The 17,517-nt window shown below is 53.4% G+C and overlaps 1 long non-coding RNA gene across 1 annotated transcript; it reads left to right on the forward strand.

Moving 5' to 3' along the window:
- Window positions 1-7,835: 7,835 nt before the first annotated feature.
- On the forward strand, window positions 7,836-12,026 carry LOC119104185 (uncharacterized). The gene is made up of 4 exons (XR_005094883.1): window positions 7,836-7,968; window positions 9,247-9,359; window positions 11,393-11,430; window positions 11,907-12,026. It is a non-coding gene; the product is annotated as an uncharacterized LOC119104185 (long non-coding RNA).
- Window positions 12,027-17,517: the final 5,491 nt, after the last annotated feature.

Here is a 17,517-nt window from a genome sequence, read left to right on the forward strand (position 1 = left end):
GCAACACAACAAAGGCATCATAGCACCGAAGGACGAATAGCACCGAAACATTGCCGAATTTCTGGGCAAGAGGGATGGACAATAGAACAAAGGTATCACAGCACCGAAGGGCGAATAGCACCGAAACATGGCCGAATTTCTCAGAGACAGGAGCAAGCGATTGAGCAACAGGCAACGATTTACTCACGTGCTTCCGCGTCCAGGTACTACCACTCATTTCGCCGTTGGGCGCTGTATGCTGAGTTGTTTGCAAGATGATCACGCAGTATCAATACGGCGCCTGTTTAGAAAGACGCCAACCTCGCCTTTCGAGCAAACAAATAAGCGAACGTTCTGGACTAATCACCCTGCATCATTAATCGCTAGGTCTCTCGGAAATCGTGCCACCTGCGTTTTCACGAGAACTCCGCCAGATTTCGTCAGTACGTCCGCAAATACCTGGCGACTCACTTATGCGCCACCGACATAGGATGGGGTCATCGTCAATCATCCCAGCGCGGCTCCCCTCTCCCCCGCCCCACGCCGCCCCGTTTCCCCTTCGCCTCCACCCCCTGCCGAAGCGGACAGGCGCTGCGGGAGTCTGGACCCCCGCGTGCTGCCGCAGTGCACCGGTACTTCAGTGCTCCCCAGGGCCCAGTGGTACGCGCTCAGTGACAGCACGCCCCGGGCGCAGGTGGATCTGGATCTGGATAGGATCTGTGTCCATCGCGGAGTGGCATCCTTCGAAACAAACTTTGTGCCGGCGGCAGCGTGCCTCAAACTGTGCATGGAGCAGCGGCACTGCCTCCGGGTGACCTTGGCTCGCTTCACTCCGAAGTGAGCCGGTGCACGGCCGGACTTTGACGAGAACGATTCTGTTGTGTTGTGCTCTCTACGCGCCAGGCGCTCGGCCTCCAAACATCGGCAATAATGCGCAACTTGGCGGTGTTTTCTCGCCCAGAAGTTTCACCACGATGTGTTGTTCCGCTCACCAAAATAGACACTCGTCGTGTCGCAACATGGCCGGGGCGTCCAGCCGCGACTACGCCTGCTGCGGTGACGTCACCACGCCGCGGGCGGCCGAGGTCAGAAATACTCCGGAGCCTGGGGCGAGTGACCTCACTTCTTAAACGGGTCCCCCCACTCAACCCCCGCTCAGCCTCCACCCGCCCGCACAGGCACCTCTGCAGACGCGTGGGTGTGGGAGCGGAGCTGGCAAGAGCGAGGCCCGTACTGAGCTACTGTCTCTGACGTCTTAGTGCCATGACCATGGAGGCAGTTTAGCGGCCTCGAACCTGAGTTGGCAATGGACGGTATCTGGCGTGTGATCAGTGGTCGGCGGTCGCGTCTCATTGCCACTGATATGAATGAATGGCAGTAAGTGAACTAGGGGTTTAATATTTTGGATTCCAAAAATTTACGAATTCCAATTTTGAGATTGTACGAACTGGGGCAAAAACCTTCGAAATTTCGTAGGCAGCCGCTATTATTTCGTTGTGACACATATTGGTATGCATTTTAATTTGTCTGTTGCTGATTTTCAAAATAATACGATCCTGGAACATACACAAATTATTGAAGAAGCACTCTCCGGATACTTTATCAATAATCTGGGGAACGGAGAATCCCAATAGATGCGGGATTCTCCAGCCGAGGGCGGAGATAGTTCTGCGCACGCTGTTCCAAGCGCGGGGACACAGGGAGTACTTATTGCATTGTTGACAGAGCAGGTCATGGGAGCTGAGGCGACTGATGGAATAGGTCATGGAGAGATGAGGCAACTGACAAAACAGGTCATGGGGAGATGAGGCGTCTGGCAGAACAGGTCATGGGGAGCGGAGGCGACTGACAGAACAGGCCATGGGGAGATGAGGCGTCTGGCAGAACAGGTCATTGGGAAATGAGGCGAGTGACAGAACGGTTTATGGTGAGCTGAGGCGACTGACAGAATAGGTCATGCGGAGATGAGGCGACTGACAGAACAGGTCATGGAAAGATGCGGTGACTGCGTCACGGATGGCGTGACCACCTCCTGGCTCTGTGCCGCCCCCTCCCCTCCCCCATCGGCGCCCCCTGAAGCGTCGACACTGTTGGCACCGCTCTCATCCTGACGAAACGCCGACGCCACACAATCGTCACTGTACAAACAGAGCCGGAGGTGTGGTGGTGGGAGGGGGGTGGTGACACACTCCCGGGGGGGAGGGGAGGCCGTATTTTAGGAACGGTGCTGATGACCGGGTGAGTCAGCGGGAGCTGTTTAACCATGCTGCTCGAATACAGGGCGTATAAATGCATCTAACTAGGATGCAGCTCAGGTCGGAAAGACCACACATGTGCCTCTGAATGTTGGCCCGTAGAGGGCTCGCTGCCGCTCTTAATAGGGTCCCCCGCCTTTCTATGCAGGGCTCCTGTCCCCCTGTGGAGGGACCTCCCGTCAGCATGTGAAAAAGCCCCTGCTGCCCATTCAGACACCGCCTTTTTACTGGCAAAGAATTGGACCATAAAGGGGCCCCTGACTGCGTGTAGAAAATGCTGTCGGCCTGTATGGACCCGTGTTTTGTCCTGAGTCGATCAACCTAGCATAACCTACCAGTGGTTACGGAAGCTGTCGCCAATTCTGGGGAAAATTTTCCTAATCTTTTTTTGTCGGTGGATGAACATTTTTGGGTATTTATTTAATGCCAGCATCCTTAGCTTCAACGTTAAACATTCAGAAGGTCGGTAGGCCCAGCCCCTCCTGTTTGCCAACCCCACTTCTAGTGGTCGAGCCCTGACGTTACGTGCTGTTTTCTCTTCAAATATAGATAGTTTCTGGAGAAAAGCAAGCTTTTATTTCGCAACTTGTTTGTTTTTGCTTCCATTGCGCGGACTCGTGGAAACATGATGTCTTAAGTGGGAGGGGCCTCCGCCTCCGCCAAGTTGAAGAAGGGAGGGGCTCAGTTGCGCGTGGGAGAGCTGGAGCCCCTGTATGAATGGATGAAGGATTATATCATTCGGGATCAAGGAACGGGGAACTCGTGGGCCAGGTGCAGTGCTGATGCCCTGCTAGTGGGCAGATACCTTATGTGAATTAAATAACTGGATCTCGGGGTATTCATCTTGAATACTACATCCCAGATCCTCCGGGATCCCAATCTGTTTGAAAGTGATGATAAACACCTTTTGGGGCCTGGGATTTTATACAATGGTGGCTGACAAACCCTGCAGAAGGCAAGGTTCTCGTCATAAGTTTCAGAAGGTGCCTGCATCATCGAAAATCAGTACTTGAGTTACTTAACTATTGTAGGATTTTCAAAGACTTGTCATGGCAGACGGCCTCTTCACTACGTAAGTGCTATCAGACGCACAGGTAGGTTGGCCTGTCTCACTCCGAAATATGCGGGGGGAATTCCAGGCATGGGGCCGTCACACAAACACCCGCAAAATGAATGCGTTTAAACATTTTGTCATCTAAAGGTGCTCGTTTCGACAGCTTTCCATACGAAATTAACTGACCTCCATTGCCAGTTTTGGTCCCATTCTCCAGTCGTGAATGCAAGATGTAAAGTGACAGGGGCTGGTGTAGATGGCGGCAGCGCTGTCGAAGCTCTCCAATGTCGAGGCCGCAGCGCTCTCTGGTGACGTCCGGTCCACGCTCCGTCCAAAGCCTAAGCTAGCATCATAAGGTTAGGTTTTTTAATCTACTTCAATTGCGACGAATTGCACCTTGCTTCGTGGCGGGCCGTGTGACCCTTCCCCCCCCCCCTCCCCCACATCTCCGCCAAAGGGGAAGAGCCTGATCACGTGACTATTCGCTTGTCGCGTGCCTCAGAGCTCAGATGAACCGTACGACCCCGAATTCGTTGCTGGAGCTGCTCAATGACTTTCTGCGATCTAGAATTCATAACGCATTTTATTGAAGGACATTCTGATGCTCAGAAAAACCTTTCTGGAGTTTCACAAAGGACGCTTGGAGATTCGGAATCAATGGTGCTTTTTGGAAACGACGTTTCAGAATCCGGCGTTAACTTTGGTTTTTCACTTTACGCGAGGCTGCACCGCGTTCCATATTCAGCCTAGCCATCCACGCCCACGTGTGCGACGGCGTTTCGGTCCTGCTTTTGTGACGTCCTTCCCGACGCGGTAGGTTAACCCAACGACACCGGAGCCTCCAGTTTGAATGACGATGCTGCCAGGGCTTGGGACTGGCCCGTGTTGACAAATAGCGTTTGTTTTGGCGCCTTGCGTGCGGCGAGGGTGTGTGGGAGGGGAGGGAGCGGCATCATGGGCCTGTCCAGATTCTAGTGCTCAACAACGTACATGGTATCCGTGTCCTAGGCACGTGCGTGGGAATAAAAACATCGCCCCAAATGATTTCAGTTGTATATGCTGTCGGGATTTGTGCATGTGCAGGAACGTAAGGTGTTCGGCAACCGCCATGTCGCTTCAAAATGTTGACTTGACCTTTCATATAGGTCGTTCTGGGATCAGAATACTCAAAGAAGCTATGTATCTGGCCATCATGTATCGGAAAAATCTATACATGGTCTTTTGTGACGTCATCACCCTACCTTGAATACGTCTGTCACAATGATTTAACTCACTCCCAACACGAATTTGACGTACGGAATCCCAGCGCGCCGTCACCGTCTGTTCGGGCGGGTGAGTTAGCCCCAAGGCCTAGGGCTGGGGGCCAGTCGACGCGCCGGCGGCCATGGTTACTGGGTCAGACGTGTTCGGTTACTGACCTGGCTGCCGAGCCCACTAGGTCACGGCTACCAGCTGTCGTCACCGGCGCTACGCCATGGCCCGTAAGGGACCGAAGCGAGGCTACAAAACCGGCTCACGCGCGACATCCGGCACTGTAGGTCAGGAAGCGGGGCTGGGGTCCTGGTGTCGGACCTACAAGATCAGCACATGCGCGACAGCGGGCACCGCAGGTCGAGATATGGGGCTGGGGCCCTGCAGTCGAGGCTGCATGACCGGAACACGTGCGACAGCAGGCAACTTAGATCAGGAAGGGAGGCTGGGTACCCGCAGTCGAGGCGGGCCCTGCACAAGGCCGTCAATAAAACTAGGTCTGGTGCGCACGAGATACTGATGAGTGGTAGGGGGACAACTCCGTATGTTTGTTAAGCGGTTCAGACCAGAGAACTAAGTAGCTGCATTGGGCGCTGTGCTTAATGGGATGTGTGTTACAAGGTATCAACACAGCCGCTTATCTAACGATGCGTAGAGCGATCGTAAAGAAAAACCATTGGGAATCACTTTGCGATCCAGTTACCTGCAACACATTCTCATAACTGGATATAGACATGAATATAAACTCACTGGCAACAGTGGCCTCCGCGTGATTGACTGGTGATTGAAGGCACTAAAATATAATGTATTTAAATCATTTGCCCCACAACTGCCAGAGCACTTATCTATGACGCATTTAAAAGTGGCAGGAGTGATTATGAGTCGAGTGGGCGATCCACGAATCCAACATCAAATGTAAAAGATTCCCCAGCACCAGCTTTCAAACGGTCTTCTGCTGCGTCATACCGGGCTTCCGGGAAGGTCGCGACCTTGCCTATCGCCGCCAACACCACGACCTTGAGATCCCATGACGTCATCGATGACCGCCGCGACGCTGTCAGACTGTCCGACATCAGCCGGATCCTTGCGTACCTTGTCCTGGGCACGATCCTGGGCTTCTGCTCGAGGCCCTTGAGGTCGGGCCCGCTCCTCACCAGCATCCTGCGCGCGCCTGGAGAGATGTCAGCAGGATCCTTGGTTACCTTGTCCTGGGTATGCTCCTGGGCCACTGCTCGAGGCCCTCCAGATCGGGCCCGTTCCTCATCAGCATCCTGTGCGCGCTGGGCGACATATGGACGACATGACGCTCAGGATGCGGTGCTGATGCAGTTCGGAAATGTCTCACCTCAGTCCCGCTAACATTGCTCACCGTCTTATGAGTATCTGAATTTATCCGGCGTTTACGTCTGGGCACGCCTGTATTGCAGACATTGCGAACCTCCCCTACTTTTCTATCTCGGTACCATTTCCGTGAGTCAACTAATGCGGCTTCAAGTATTCTTAAATGTAATTGGTACCGGCAATTTTAGGGCAAATTTAGACCATTGACCGCTAACTTTGGCATGAACAGTTGCTTATGCTGGTTTCTGGACACCTCCAACCGCGCTGAAATTTTTTCACGGTCAGATTCCCTCGATACGCTGGCTCCGCCATCGCGCCGCCTCTCTGGGACGTGGCCCGATATTAACGCGTCGGAATTTGTTGGCGTTAAACGTACAGATGTTACGCATTCGCTGCTGACAAATGGCCTTTTCCCGGCCCGAAAGGCCGGGCTCACACATCAGGCAGTGTTAAACACCAGAACATGCTGCCTGGCGTCCTTGGAGACTGCAATGCCCGAAAGCTATGTTGAGGCCTGTTAACTGCATCTTAAATCGCAGAGTAAAATCTGGTCCATGATGAGCTGACGGTATCCGGGAATATCTTCCAGCAGACAATATCAGTAACGGGACGATGATGATCAGAATAGTGTCCTCAATGCAATCATGCAATGGGCGTTGCATGGAGATGAATATTTGACAAGTCGAATGACTCCAACTTTGAGCCCACTGCAGAGCTCCTAAGGAGATTCGCCGTCGCCGTATGCAAATGCAGCTGATAGTTGCATGCACTCCACGGTACTCACCGTCTTGTGCTCAGCCGCAGACCAGTTCATGGTTTGGTAAGCGCTCTCGACCTTTTCCTCTCGGACGAGATTCTCCTGCTCTTACCTGCTCTGATATTCTTGACAACAGCTTTCACTTGGTTGCTACGGGTCAACTGTTGTCTGTTTGCGTATCTAACTTACGTGATCTTCAGCTTCAAACACGCCACGTTACTCATTAGTAATCACGAATTTAGGATTTCCATAGCAGTCAGCGTATTTTGAAAACCTATCACCACCCTCATCGTCATCGGCGAATGCCCTGGTCGGTCGGCACGCTTCTCCTTGCTTGAATCAGTGCAGCAATTCTTCTGCGGCTAGTGCGCGGATGGCTGCCGCGTACACACGCAACACAATGTGGGGGCGACAAGCGGGTAAAGTTTGTAGTTCTTGTAGGTAAAGTTCTAAAAAAATGGTTGTAAAAAAGTTTTTAAAAAAGTTTGAATAATAATATAAATAATTTAAATAAAGTAAAACTAAAAAAATCAAAAAGTAAAAAAAGTTTGCAGGTAAGTTCTTGTAGGTAAAGTTGGCCAAGCGTTCTCGAGAAACCGTGCACCTTGCACCATCTTCCCTCGATCCCTTAGACACCTTGCCAAACATGCCATGAAACCAAAGCCACACTGGAGCCAACGGTAGTTTTTTTGCGGAAATAGGTCGACGAGCTACACACCGCCAGGACAGGGTCGCCCCTGTTCCAGCCAAGCTCCATTGGCCAGCTGCCAAATGATCGTCAGAGCGAGCGTTAAACGTCGCTCTATGTTCTCCCGGGAGCGACCTTGCGATGACTCAGTGACCGGCGGCGATATGAGAGGTGCCCATGCCATCCCACTTGTCTGGTGTACTCTACAGCCAACCCGGGCGCCCGCACCCCTCTCTGGCCGCCGCTGGCTGACCCACTCACTTGGCAGGGCCTTCCGGTCCGACGAAGCGACTCCGCCCGGTCTGAAGCCCCCTGCGCCGTCCAGGTGACCCCGCCCCGGCCGCCGTCGGCCACCGGCGGCGGTCCGGTGTCCTCCCACTGGGTCAAGTTCTCTCGCCAGAGCCGTGAGTCACGCCTTGGGCGGCGGCCAGGAGCCCTTCCCCCAGCACCGCCCCGGGTCTGAATCAGGCCGACGGCGCGCCGCCGCCCCGGCCGGCGCCGCCAGGAGATATTTGGCGAGACCGGCCGGCGGTGCAGACAGTCGAGCGTCGGCGGTGGTCAGGTCAGGTCGGGTCAGGCGAGTGTGCAGCGGCGAGGCAGAGCAGCGCTCCGGTCAGCTGACGAGGACAGGGCAGCGACACAGGTGAGTTAAATGACCGGCCTTGCCTCCGGGCCGGTCATTGTGACGGACGGTAAAATTCCCAGCGGGTCAACGATCCAGCTGGGTGCAGGGGCGCGGTAACTGGAGGACTCCGAGGGCTAAGCCTCCAACCCCCCCCCCCCCCCCCATTACCATTTCCTCAACGCTCTGATGGTTTAGCATTGCACATAAAGACGTTCTTTGAAAAAGATAAAGGGGCTATTCCTCATCCCCCTTCCCCTCATCCAATTTAGGACATCATTCCCTCTGCCTGGGGCTTGGGAGGATGGGGAAGGGCACACAGGTCAGAACAGCTGAGCGCATGTGTCGTCCAAGGTAACATTGCACCACTGGTGCAGTCTCTTATCCATGATACAAGTGTTTACATTCGTAGTAGTAAATGGCCTTGGTCCTAACGACTAGCACCATTTATTTTTTACTCCGGTTGGTGATACGGTCCTGGTGCCGTCGTCCTGTAGAGTAGGGCGATCATGGTGGTGATGAGTAATGAGACGCGTTTCAAGGCGGATAAACTGTGGGTAAAAGACGCTCAGATGCCCAGATACGTCGAGTCAGTCTGTGAAGGTTTGAAACTGCCGGAGCGGCAGATCACCGCTCAGCCGACGCACCTAAGCGGACGGTATTGGCTGCATTGTACAGCGATCACGGCCCGGCGTGGGCGATTTCAAATGGAGGACTCGCCGGCGCACAACGAGCCAGCACATCCCCAACCAAATAGGTCACCTAGTCAGCTGACGCTTCCACACGTGTGGATCAGCTGGGAGACACCGGTAACGCGCACTGTGAGAGCAGTGGACGAGAGAAGTCCCATGGGTGTACGATACCTCCACTTTGACAACCATTGTGCAGAAGCTCTCAGTGCCTCCTCAGGAGATTCGTGACGATGCTCGAAATGCTTTTGTCCACGTTTGAAGGCCCTCTCCCGTTGTTGAGCTACACATGGATGCTTTAATGCACTTCAGCTGTGGACCAAAGCCACCAAGGTCTTTCCGACCTCATGATTACATGCATCGGTAGACCCACAGGACTGCGATTGTCCCACTCCGCTGTCAATCATGAGGCATAGCGGAGTACCTAGTCACCTACACACCTCTCTGACATCACTGCTGGATTCAAGCTTTTGTCATGACTCGTGATCTTGCTGTAATGACACTGTTGTCCTTCCCTGTCCTGCCTCTGCCATGAATATTCTGGATTTCGCGATAAGCCTCCACACCAGATGGCACCACCATGATGGCCCGATCGTCTCTCTCTTCGCAGGCAGGCCCCCGCCATGACGATGCTGGAGCCCGAGATTCGCCCGCTGCACGCGGTGTGGCCGCCCAAAGAGTACAGAAGACCCAAGGAGCCGTCCTTCTTCACACGCATACCAGGTGAGGATGACCTTACATACCTTGGTGAGCATACCTTACAGCACAGCGCGTTATTGGCTTGCCGGCCGCTTCCCTGACGTGTCTTCAGCTGCGAGGCTGCGCCTTCAACGACCTCTACGTCGAGCCAGCTCCATACAAGCGGGTGTTTGATCAAACAGTGCTGTCAAGTTTTCTGAATGTGCCGACACCAGAAAGTGGTGTTGAACAGACCAAACGATTGCCTTGTGGGTAACCTCAACTTTTCCTTAAGTTGACCAAAAAGCTAACAATCGCGTTATGTTTTGTAGCGAAGGAAAATGCGACCGTAACGCGATCTCTTTCCTGCCTACAATAGCTCCTCCAGCTCCCTTCGCTCATAAAGCATCGTCACCTATGCATAGGCATACTCAAGCTCATATACCCATGCCGAGAGCACTCAGCATCTGCTGCTACCGCTGAAATTTTACACTGTGACAACAGACGGTGGGAATGATCGGTTTTGGTGACGCACGCAACAGCCTCGCTTCTATCAGCGGGACGCGCCGCCTGCCAGCCGGGCCCACGGCGGCACCGCCATGCAGACCCTTCGCTGATTCACCGCCCAGGGATTGGCGGGGCAGGGAGGGAGGGGGGGGGGGGCGGGCTGACAGTCAGCTGGCGGGTCAGCTGACACCGTGTCAGTCAGCTGGCACACCAGCTGGCGCCGCGGCGCCGACTAAAGCCCGCTGTCCCTGCTGATGACTCTGCTGACGAACGATTGCGGATGGTACAAATTTTGACGGCTGTTAGAATCTGGTGACGACTGGTAAAGGCTGGTGACCGTCTGACGGCGGTGAGGGTAACTTTATGACGGTTCATGACTGGGTTTTGCTGGTGGGGGTCCACTGTTCGGACTTGCCCCGTGCTTTGGGTGCAGCTTCCATGGTATAATGCGGCTGCTTATCGTTTTGTTCTGCGAGACGAAGAGAGCGCGGCATCTATCATCATTGGGGTAAATGTGTGGGGTGAAAACGTTATTCCATGTGGGGGGAACGAGGACGGGGAAGAATGGGAGTCGTTCATGTCTGCACTGGCACAGCACATATCTGTCTGACAAATGTGAACGAGCGAGGCCGATATTTCGGCGAAACTGACGTGTTTGTAATTGAACCTGTTGTGGAAATTCTGCATTACTTCGATCAAGTGACGGTAAAAGGTTTTGTGCCCCGGTATAGGTTTTACGTGACGTCACGTAAAACCCTTGCTGTCCGGGCTTCTCCGAACACCAAAGGGCGCAAAATCTATGAGTATGACGTCATGACTGACGTTAACGGCAAATATTTGTTGTCGTCCGGGTCGCTACGAGCACACCCTTGTTTTTACCGTGCTACGATTTGCGGGATCCACGTACACGAACGGCATGCGGCTCGGAGGATAACGTAAGAGTTGCGTGTGGCTCTCGAACTTCAAGAGATGCGCACGTGTCACACCGCATGGCATACTCACACATGCCACAATTTGAAAACCGCGCACGATTTTCGCGCAACGTCCGCGCTACCTGGCGCATCTCGGATCACTCTAACTTGATTGGATACGTGGGGCGAATCCGAATCTGGGACATCCGGCCGAGCGGCGCCAGCCAAAGCGGCTCTGGCAGCCAAACTCCCGAGGCTTAATTATGATAGCTGAAAGCCAAGCAGGTGCATCAGCGCCTGCCCAAACAAATCCGTCATTTTTCAGGATGCTGCGGCTGCGTTTGTGAGGCGGCAGTCTAGAGGCTAGCCAATATAGACTTTGAAAAGCCAATGAGCGCCTCCCTCGAGCCTCACTTATTTGTGTTTATGTCTGCTGTTAATCGCATAGGTATATCTTAAGAAACGCGGTTGCTTAATAGCATAGTCAAAAGTCTTATGAATTTTGAGGCTGTTATATTATTTGGTGTTTTAGTAAAACAAAGCTAGCAAAATAGCAAGCTAAAGTGGTTGAAAATAACAAATGAGCCCGAAAGCCAAGTATTTTCTGTGTGACAACCATTATGGTATCCAGAATGTCACCGTGCTGATGTCTGTTTGCAGAAGCCGACAAGACAGTTGCATGGCCGCCACGAAATGAGGTCAGTCTATACAAGAACGCGCATTTGATGTGGACTTCCAAAGTCGCATATGCTGTGACAAATCTCGCGTGGTATGCCTATCACTGTGCAAACGTGGTATGCCTATTACTGTGAATGCGTGGTATGCCTGCCACTGTGAATACGTGTTATGCCTATTGCTGTGAAAACGTGATATGCATATTACTGTGAATACGTGGCATGCATAGTGCTGTGAATACGTGGTATGCCGATTACTGTGAATACGTGGAACACTGCAAGATGGCGTAATTTTAGCGGAAGCTGATTTAGAGTCGGGACTCGTGCAGCATTGTATAATATTCATGCCAAACTAACTTGACTACAATGTGCGTACAAGCAATGCGTGTCATGCAAAAATATTCCTAACGCGCACGCACACTCGCCGCGCGCCCACTATAGGCGGGACCAGACAGCGGTCGCCGATGGAGGGTCCGTAACCAGCGACCGGCTCGTTTCAGAACGACTCTCGCTCGTCGTCAGCATGCAGCGCCCCCAGCGACCCCAGCCAGACAGTGGTCCTCAAGCAGGAGCTCCCTGTCCGCCAGGAGGCACCGCCGGTTAGTATCCGTCATATCGGCTCACGCTCCGTGGGAAAATGCTCCGCTGTAACTTTTTACTGAAAAGAGACGCGTTAGTTTTGTGCAAATGCACGACACATTTCCAGCTCACAGCCACATCCTAACTCTATAAAACGCTGAAAATGCTTGCTTTCGACTTCTGTCATGGAACGATTCATCTTCAGCCCGGTCATGTTGGCACGGGCCCTATTGACTGTGCCGATATTTCTCGTCCTTGCACCATTGAAAGCGAACGATGCGCGGTGTTGGCTACCGGGCTCAGATTCAGCAACGTATAATGGGATGTTTTGTGTTAAATGGTTTAGCCATTTTGCATTGCGTACACTTATTGTAACTGCGGTTGCGCGTTCCTCCTGCTCGCGTCGCGCAACTCCGCCCTGTCAGCATGTGCTGGGGTAGGATTGAGCGAGACAAAACTGATGTCAGCGAATGTCGTGCTGACCCGACCTGACCTGACCTGAACGACCCCCTAGGGTACCAAAGCACAGCCAGTGGTGACGGCCCTGCCCCGCGCCCGTGGTTACCGTCAAGTGGGCCCCCAGAACTTGTCCAAACAAGCGACGACCAGCCCCCTGCCCGCATCCAACGCCCCAAGCTCGGCCAAAGCACGTGAAGTGTATATAATACACACACACACACAACACACACACACACCCAACACACACACCACACACACACACCACACACAGCACACGCACACACACACATCACACACACCCACACACACACCACATATATATATATATATATATATATTATATAGATATCTCTCTCTCTCTCTCAGCCTCGTCTCAATCGCCTCTCCTCTGGCTCTCTCTCTCTCTCCTCCTCTCACTCTCTCCTCTCTCTCATCTCTCTCTCTCTCCTCTCCTCTCTATTCTTCTCTCTCTCCTCTCTCCTCTCTCTCTCTCTCTCTCTGCTCTCTCTCTCCTCTCTCTCTATCTCTCTCTCTCTCTCTCTACTATCTATATATCTATATATAGCGACGACCAGTTTTATATACATATATATATATATATATATATATATATATATATATAAACTGTACAATGCTGCATGCAAAATACTTCTTCAGTCTACATTCATAAGCCGTTGATATGATCACAAGACTGCATACAGTGGTGAGCTGCGGTAAACCACGACTGCATACAGCCGTGAGCTGCAGTAAACCGCGACTGCTTACGGTGGTGAGGTGCGATAAACCACGACTGCATATAGCTGCGTATAACCACGACTGCGACAATCCAAACTTGTATGCAAACAAGCCTCAGTGTGCCCCCCCCGCACGCCGCCCCGCCGTCTCCGGCCGTTGGCTCATCCAGGGGCTTCTGGCCCTTGCCAGCCGACCCTAGTTCTGGCCGACTCCAGACCCAGTTCCAGCAGCGCGTGTGTACTCTGGGGCAGTCGGCCAGACCAGGAATAGCCCGCGGCTGAATTCCCAGTCGATGGCCGATACCAGCCCTCCGCGGGCCTGGCTGAGGGGGGAAGTAGGGGAGGGGGGAGAGCGCGCCGGATGGTGCCGGATGGCTGTCGGCGCCTGTCGGCTGACAATGTCGGGACGTGAAGACCTCTGATCGCCGACCGTTTTAGTCTGAGGGATTAGAGAGGTAGTCTGGAGTGTTTGTCTGCTGTTTCGCAGAAGTACGACGGCAGCCGCACTACAGTCGAGAGTGTTTCAAAATATCGCTTAATTGTGCATTTGAACTCAATGTCGCATTGGGGTCTAAGCAAGTTCAAATTACTACGTCGATGCGCTTTGATGGCACACTTACGTTCCATTAAGCACGGGTATCTAACACATCGAGCGCATGCGTGCCCATGCGTACCCACATGCGTGCCCCTAGAGACGCTTGCGTGATGTCTTCAGTGCGAATATAAAACTCAAAATGGTTTGCGGGGCAAAGTCACGTGCAAAAACGTTATTAACACAAGAAAATGCCTTTCAAATGCACGGAGCTTTTCGAAGAAGTCTATTGTCAGTGGATACCGAGCACAAGCACTCATTTTTTTCTTCATTTTTGGTGGAGGGAAGGGGGGCTTCACTGAATTCACACGTTCAGCTTAGCTTTGTCTCTTTTCAAGCCAAAAGTCCGATGGCGTTTTTGAGAGGCCAGTAAACCATCACAATATCTTCGCTGGTGATTTCAGGCGTAACCAATCACACTGTGTACTCTTCCAAACCAGATGACTGAGCCTGAGAGTTTTAACGGGAGAGTCTGACTGATCGATGACTTTCTTTCCAGAGGGTTTCGCCGGCCAGGCCCTGCCCAACAACTACAGCGGCTACCGCGTGGCGCCGGGCGTGCTGCACATGTCTCCGGAGGCGAGCCGGTACATCAGCGACCTCTGAGTCGGCCGTACGGGCCCCCACACAAAACTGATCCAGGTGGCGCGCGCGTCGTGTCGAGGGGTGCCGGACTGAAGCGTTGTGGACGCGGCGCCGCGCTTCGGGGAATCATGGCGGAGTTGTGCTTTTCCGCGTGTGTACAGTGACGATACAGGGCGGTGTTCCGTTCACAGGATGGAGGTAGTGCCGGCAGCGGCGCGAAGCGTGCGAACGTGTTTAATTCGTCGTCCTAGGTCGCAATTTCGTTTGCGTGATTTCCTAAGCTGCGGCCTCATGGCAGTAGTTGGCTTTGAGCCAAGAATGTCAGGACAGGGCAGAACCGTGACCACCTGGAGCGCGCTATGGAGGATGTGCGAGGCGGCCGGCAGCCGCTGCACGTCCGATGCAGGGCTGTCTGCGGACAGGTGGACGATTCGTGAAATGTGGTCTTTCTTCAAATAAACCAACGTGCAACGTTTGTGAGTGCAACGCACAGAGCGGAAAAAGACGAGCTTCCTTTGAATTCCTCAACTCCATGTTTACGTGGTAGTGGTGCCCACATGTTCACTACACGCAACTCGTCTCATTCTCCTCGGCCCGCCTGCTCGGTGAGATGACTACCCCCCTGCCCGGCTACACGGCTGCCCGGCTACAGGGCTACACGGCTGCCCCGCTGCCTCGCTGCCCGGCTGCACGGCTACATGACTGGACGGTGTCGCGCAGGCTGGAAAAAAAATCTTGAAGTAAAACGGTGCGGTCGAAAAAAAGATCACGCACAAATGTCTAGACTCCTGTATACGGACAGAGATATCACTTTTGGGACGATGGGGCACAATTGTATTGCCTACTGAGTTGTAAACCGGTGTTTCGCTGTCAGAAAGTGCGAACAAAAACTATTACAGGTGGCGTTTACTTTCACAGGCAAGGAACACGTTGGATTTTCGAACGATGAGGTCTGTGCCTACTCTTTAACACCACGCTACACAAAAGGTGGTAGCATGGGGTTGTAAGTGCTGAGTTTAGTGGAGTGTGACTGCCAGCAAAGCAGCCGTCTTCCGGTCACACCCCGACGACCTAGCCCCACCTCTAGGTCACCCACACCGTGACCTGGCCAGCCCCGCGGCCGTCACGTGACCCTGCGCCGAGGTCAGGTACTCGGTGGTGCACTGCAGCACACCGCGCCCGCTTCACAACGGCCTGAAAGCCCGGCATTAGTCATCAGCTATTTCGGAGTTGTTGCTAAGCAGCCGATCAACAACAGAACGGGGACGCGAAGCGCGGGACGACGTGCATGTCTGAGTGCATCAAAAAGGCCATCCTTAGCCACAGCCATAACATGCAGCCTAATGTAAAGCGTCGTTGAAGTCTTGCCAACTGCACTCCCACAAACTGCAAAAAGGTAGACGACGTCGATTAAAAAAAGACTCGCGCATTACGACCGCAGCTCCAAATGCCTCAACTGATCCGCCCTCGCCACCGCCGCTTCTGTCTACGCCGAGGCCAAGGGCCCACAGGCAGACATCCGGGGTCGCGGTGGAGTCCGGACTGCGCCGGCGGCCGGGTCCACGGTATCGCCGGTGGCCACGCCCTCATGCTCAGGTGATGCATAGTCTCACCCGACACGGCTGGAGCCGGTCATGTTCTCGGCCCCCGGGTGCGCGCGGCTTCGGACCTGACGCAAGGCCGGAGCTAAACACACGTGAGCGAGTTAAAAACGGGGGGGGGAGGGGGGGCGACCAGGAAAATATATTAGACGAGCTAAACACGGCGTGGGGAGGGGAAGGGGGGGGGGGGGTTGACTGAAGAGAAATGGGACGAGCTAACAAAGGTGCGGTCCGAGAAACAGCTGGGGACGAGCAAGCATGGGGGCGGTCCGGGAGACGCATGATAAGAGCTAAACACAAGGGGGGGGGGGAGACAAATGAGACGAGCTTAACACCGTGGCGGCGTTCCGGGAGACGTATGGGACGAGGTCTTGCTGCAGCTGGTACGGTTAGGAGCCCCAGTAAACATACATGACACTGCCAATGCCACGAGAGTGGCGGTGCGCTGGCGCCGCGGTCGTGAGCACGGCTCCAGTGGACTGTCCTTAAGAGAGAAAAAGAGCAAGAACAAATGTGGCCTGCGTTCACTGTTCTGATTCTCGTCAATGAAGTGGATGTCAAGTGAATGACTTTTGCTCATTGCGTGATGCCCGTTTTCATGTTGTTGTTTTGTGTGATAAAGAAGTACGCAATGCGGACGGGACATGGGTACTGCAGCTTGAGATGCAGGCAAATGCTCTGGAAAATGGAATTACCCCACAGGTTTGATGTACTGTTTTGGTGGAGTTATATTCTAGTATCGATAATAACGCATCAAACCATTTTGGAATGAGCCAGTATTATCTGGATGACGCTCCCAATCAATGTTCGTGACGAATAGATCGAGATGCCCACCAGTTCCGCTGCAGATGTCTGCAAGATTGAAAGGGCGCATGCAAAGCAGGAAGGGTTTGTATTACCAGCGTATGCTGATGGTGTGGACCAAGACTCTGTAATCCATAGCATATAGACGCCAAATGCTACATGCTGGTAGGGATGAAAAACGCTGTATGATGATGGGAGTGATGAACGCTATAAACTGAGGATGTGAAGCTAAGGTATGACTCCACTGCTAGTCGCAGTTACAGCTCCATCACCAGTCTTACACAAAATCATATGTTTGGGTGAACAAATGGACAGAAGGATCCATATGGCATCCAAACAGCTTGTGCACCGCTCCGCCCGTGGTGTGAACCATAGCTCCGCATATGAGGTGATACACAGAGACTTTAATGGTGTGATATCAGTCTATGATGATACACTGGTGTGAGACCACTTGAAAAGGAGTCCGCACCCGCAAGCACAAGCTGTGGGTGCACACCTGGGGTCGGGACTCCTCGCAGCGCCCCTTCGGACGACACGCACGCTCACGAATCGCCGCCTCAGTCCAGACCCCTGTCATTGTATTCCGCGTGCATTGAGCATGTCGCCACCCACGAAACAATCGCGAAATCTGCAGGATGCGGCGAACGCACGCAGGGGACGTCGGACCGTGATATGTATCCGAACGCCGTCTCATCCCGACGATGCTGTAAGCTTTATTGACCAATCACCGGCTCCGCACACATGTCGCAGCCAATCA

Source organism: Pollicipes pollicipes, unplaced genomic scaffold (assembly GCF_011947565.3).
Source record: "Pollicipes pollicipes isolate AB1234 unplaced genomic scaffold, Ppol_2.1 Scaffold_6052;HRSCAF=7182_pilon_pilon_pilon, whole genome shotgun sequence".
In the NCBI taxonomy this organism is placed as follows: domain Eukaryota; kingdom Metazoa; phylum Arthropoda; class Thecostraca; order Pollicipedomorpha; family Pollicipedidae; genus Pollicipes; species Pollicipes pollicipes.